Here is a 5510-nt window from a genome sequence, read left to right as displayed (position 1 = left end):
GGCCCCCCTCTTGTCCCTCTCTCAGACAGGAGCTTTCTTTCCTTCAGTAAATATGTTCTGCTCATAACCTCCATTTAAAAAAAGAAATACAAGTTAAATGGTTTTTAAATTGATTTACTACGGTATCCTGAAAACTTTGTCAACAGTCAAGTAATGTTGAGTTTACACATCATTTCTAAATCATTCAGGTACGATTTACATAAAGGCTTTCCTTCCTTACTCTGTGGAAACCTTTTGTATTACTCCACATTGCAGCAGGAGGAATCAGCATAAAAATCCTTGATTTGTCTTTAAGAACACAGTTGTGACTTGCATCTTTTTTTATGCTACTAAAAAAACTAGTTGTATGAAGAAACTTAAAGTGGAATGAAAACTTCAAGCTGTTATAGCACAAAAGTTGCTTCAAAGTTTCTGAACTGACTTCAAAGACACACTTATTTGCATCTAAGTACAGTGGTTGCGACAAAGTGACAAAATCCTAAACAGTTTTTGCAAACAAGAAACCATTTCTGTACTTGTAGAACACGAGCAAAGTGTTGCCATCATAGCTGGCAGCTACTTCCAAATAACACTGCAGATGCATTTATATAGCAAAGGTGGTCCCTGGTCAGGTAATAAATCTAGGTGATAGGGCATAGTATAGAGCAGATTTTACAACCAGTGAAAGGAAATAATCATCTGTGGGGAAAAAAAAATAATAAGGAACCTTTTTTAAAAGAAGAAAACTAGTGACCTTAAATCATTGCCATTGGTTTTGAAAAATAAGTCTGCACTTCCACACACTAAAAGAAATCAGCCCGACCTCAGCCACTCACCTGTCATTGCTTCTCCTCTGGTCACTGGTTTAGGTCTCACTGTCCTTGCATAAGCCCAGAACCTTCCACTCAATCTGACCAACACCTGCACTTATACAGTCAGCCAAAGGCCACGTGGTACGTGGCTCCAGCCACTCTGCTTCGGGTCTTTGTTAATGCACATGAAATCAAAAAGAACCTCAGTTTTGCATTTTCTTTTGTTTTAAATGACCCTCTTTGGATAAAGCTTATTAGCAGTTGGTCACTTCTCTTTCTGAATAAATAATGTGAAGAGCAATGCTGCCCTCATTAGGAGCCAAATGGATGCTTTATTGCTTCAAAATGTTTTTCTAGGACAGCTCATCAAATGTAGCTGAGAGGTACCATTAAATCAAATATTCTCCTGGCCGCAACAATTGGTATAGCATTCCAGAAATCTCCTGAATCACTGATGTTATCTGAGTAAGTACTGCCTTGTGTTTTTTAGTATGGTTTTGACTTGAGAAAAACATTTTCACACAAACTAAGCTTAGTATTTCATTCTCTGACTTTTCTCTTTGTTGAATTCTAACTAACGCAGGATGCCGGATGGCTTTGACCACCACCTTTAATGCCTCTGAACTCAAAGTCTTTTTTTTTTTTTTTTGGTGGGACTGGGGAGTGAACGCAGGCCCTTGCGCTTGACAGAGAAGTGCTTATTTCACTGAGCCATCTCCCCGGGCCCTGGAACTGAAAGTCTTTAACTGTCAGTGTGAATTCAGTAAAAAGGGAAAACAAAGTAGGTTCTAATTTTTCTTAGAAATTTTTAGAACTATATAAATAACTCAATTTGAAAGAATTCCAGCATGTATAACTCAGATAATTAACTTACAATAATGCAGTTACATATGTACATTTATGATGTCTCATTTTTTATACAAAACAAACAGCAGTAAGAATCACAACATATCTTTAATCAGAATTAAAGATTTTCTGAGGCAAAAAGTAATTATTTTGATGTATAGGCTTTGTGATTAATTATAATTAAGACTTTGGTTACAAAATAACATTATAAGAAGTCAGAGTGAAAAATCCATCGCAAATCACACAACGAGAAGCTGTGTGGCTTTGTGGCAACAATACCAAAATACCTCGCACGCAGCGTACAGTCGGCTGGGCTGACTCACAGCAAGTCTGGCTCACCCAGAAAAGCTGCACATCTAGCAGGTTGGCCCTTCTGTTGTTGGGCCAGCCTGCAGGGGGTCTGTGATACTTACTCTCAGTCACCTCCCTTCCACCTGTACAGGACAGCATCTGACAGTCACAGGTGCTGACCAGTGCAAACACTCTGAGTTTACCCCCGAGCCACCCGTGCTCAGAGTTGCTGACTAATAGATGCCGGTTGGCCCTAACTGAACTCCATTACACTATAGCAGTAACTCAAACTTTCACTGGGAAAGTACTGGGGAAGTAGCAAATTCTGCAAATCAGCTGGTTCTTATCCTGAAAGTATATGCGAGTCAGCCTCTATATTATGACAGAGTAGGTCAGGGGGATGGAAGGCTATGACCTAGTCCTTCCCTACACTGCAGGAGAATACTGTACCTCAGAGATGTATGAACCTGTTGGGGACCAAATCTGGGAAACTTCAGGAACCAGACAGAAGACTTGTTACACTTCTCAAAGGGTCTGAGGCTTATCTAGCAGTGTCCTTAACTACTTTCTGTGTTTCAACTCCCCTCTTACTCTCTCTTCCTATTACCCCAAAATTCCCCAATAGTTTTTTCAGGCCTATCAGAACTTATTTTAGTAACTAATATTTTTCAAATGATGATCTCTCCTCAGATCTTGGAACACACTTGTCTGTTCATCCGTTCAGACATTCACTGAGCACACACTGAATCCCAGAGCCAGGGAACACCACATGGGTTTTGCCATAAGGGTCTTCAAAGGAGGTAAGAAGTACGCAAAGGACAACTGTGTCTGGGAAACTGCCATTCAAGACACGGGTGTGTGCGAAGGAGGACCATCTAAAGCACATTCAGTGCTTCACATAATGGACAAACTCTCCATTAATGGAAATACAGCTCCACTTGGAGAGCTCCTAAGGATTGGCCAAATGCACCATTATGTATGTAGAAGAATCAGGAATTCCTGAATGTGGGGAAATGTGCAAACACTATAAAACAGAAGGCAACCTGGCACTAAATGCAAAATTCTACAGAAGAGTAATATTGTAGTTAAAACTTTATACACGTGCACGGTGCAAAAAGGGGGGGGGAAGATACACCGCCAAGGGGTTACAAGATCATTTTAACAGTAATTTTTAAATTTGCTTACATTTTCTAAAGCAAATATGTAGTGCATTTGTAATAAAGGCATTATTTAATTTTTTGCTCAGAAAAGTTAAAATTTTAAATTTTGTTTTGTTCTTAAGCAGTAGAATCACCTGCAAGATTGACTGATTGACTGATCCAAAATACTGGGGATTGAATCCAGGACCTCACACATGCTAGGCATCCCAGCACCACGCTACATCCCCACCCTTCACCTGAAAGATTTTTAAAACTGTTATATGTTACAGGTCCGTGCCAAAAGAAACGACAAGACCTGATGAAGGTAGCTTCCGAGGGCTCACTGAGATTAGTCTCTCTCCAAGTGAGCCCTGAGCCTCAGAAGCATCTCACATTTATTGAGGGGTAAAGGCAGACTAAGGAATGTGCATAATTACTTAAGTGACTACAAACTACTCTCTCTACTGACTTCCACCATTTGCCTAACACTAGGTTCGCACAAATGTTAGCTGATAACATCCCAAGCAAGGGATCAAAGGACAGCGCGCCTGCAGGAGAAGCTGTTATCTGCAGCCTTGAATCCCAGCTTTCCGGGAATTTGCAAACAGACAGCAACTCTCCTCGGGTTCTGTTTATTGTTCCCTGCTCTCTTGGGACATTAGGCTTTTGTTTCAAATCTGTATTTCTACTTAAAACTCTGAATGCCTAAGCTATACTCCTACTTACTGACTCAGAACGAAGGGGACCCAGCCACCATTACTTTTATTTTAATAACAGAAAGATCGAACTATTCCCTTAGCACAGCCAAGTTTGAGATTCAGTGTTTAAAGAAACTTTATTATTTCCTACAATGTTAGGGCTCAAAAAACAAAAACCAAAACAATAACAACAAAAGAAACAAAGAAAAGAAAGGAAAGGAGCTTCCTAAAAGAAATGAGTTAGAACCCTGCCAGTCTGCAATTCCCTAATGTAAAGATGGAGTTATTTAGTGCCTACCTCTGCAGTCAGGCTCATCCACCCTGGGTCCCTAAGCACCCTGTCTTGCCTGGCTGGCTGTGCAAGCTTCCTAGGCTCTTTAAGACTCAGTGTCTCCTCTGCTAAGTGGGCTAACGAATGCAATACTTTCAATACTCAGTCAATGCTCAACAAATGTGAGCATCACCATTTTTTATTAGCAGGGACAGAAAGTACATTTACAGATTTTCTCTGCCATGTGCATATTCCTTGCTTAAGTGTGGTCCCAGATAAAATGAGCCTAAGTCAGAAGGCATTGACCAGTAGACCACCAAAAGAGGAATAGTAATATTGCAGGCAGCAGAGTTAGATAGAAATATTATAGGCAGTCGGACAGGGCCAGGCCCTCGAAGGAGACAGCACAGAAGAGGAGATGCCTTACAACTGTGGGAGGGGCAGATGCTCCTGCTGTGAACCAGACCTAAAGACCTAAAGGCCAAACAAATGCTAAACGAGTAGCACCTGGGATTGATATTCTAAATAGGTATTGATCACTTGGAAAGACCCAAGTGAGTCACTAGCCCAACCCCCAACAGAAAGAGACCCTATCCCGCATTCCAACCCCCAACAGGAAAAGACCCTGTCCCATATGTAATCCCATTGGTTGACCATAGTTTTGTTCCACCTCCTGCCCACCTAAGCTAGTTCCCATTCTCTCTACCTTAGCCTCACATGGTTTTATACTATAAAAGTACCTGGAAGAGACAGCTTCCCAGGGAACTACCCACTCGGGCCCCCCTCCTGTCCCTCTCTTGGACAGAAGCTTTCTTTCTCTCAAATATATTCTGCTCATAACCTCCGTTTGTTCCTACAATTCATTCTTCAGTTTCAGAGAACACGAACTTGTGCAGGTCAGGTGGGGAGACTGTTTTTCTCTATGTCATTTGGAGGTTACCCATCTGAGACCAGTTTTTCTCCCTGTATCAGTAACAGCACACTCATTTCTTCCTTAGAAGATGTTAGGAAAATGTCGACCAATGAACTGAGAAAAAATTCACGCCCCCTAGTTGCATTGCGTCTATCGTTACCAAAGCAGGAGTGTCAGATGCAAAAAGGCTTGCCAAGATTGAGAACATCAAAGTCCCTTGACAGCTCAGAAAGAGCACAGTGTGCTCTCGTTAATCAGTTGTGTACCTATGCTATTCAGGACAGATGGCTACTTATTTTAAATCATACTTGGGTTTCTTCAAATGAAGCAAATTGTGTAACCTCTCTGTTCACTTCAAATGGCCAACAGCTTTTTCTCTTATAACAAACTGATCACATCTGCCCAACTGCCGGACTCATTGCATTTTTAGTAATTAACCCAAAACTGCCCATACTGAATTAAAAACTTCTATGTGGTGATAAGCATTTATTGGAAAGCAGGACAAGCAGAAAATTCACTTGTTTGGTTGTTTTAAAATTTTATTTATTTATTTATTTATTT

The 5510-nt window shown here is 40.8% G+C and overlaps 1 protein-coding gene across 1 annotated transcript in view; it reads right to left on the bottom strand.

Moving 5' to 3' along the window:
- The window catches only part of Dgkh (diacylglycerol kinase eta), a 221300-nt gene that overhangs the window by 91752 nt on the left and 124038 nt on the right, over positions 1-5510 (bottom strand). The gene's annotated exons all lie outside the window — the stretch shown is intronic.

Source organism: Octodon degus, unplaced genomic scaffold, assembly GCF_000260255.1.
Source record: "Octodon degus isolate 3935 unplaced genomic scaffold, OctDeg1.0 scaffold00122, whole genome shotgun sequence".
Taxonomy (NCBI): Eukaryota; Metazoa; Chordata; class Mammalia; order Rodentia; family Octodontidae; genus Octodon; species Octodon degus.
Note: the sequence above shows the minus strand (reverse complement) of the source record. Positions and strands in the feature narration are given on the sequence as shown.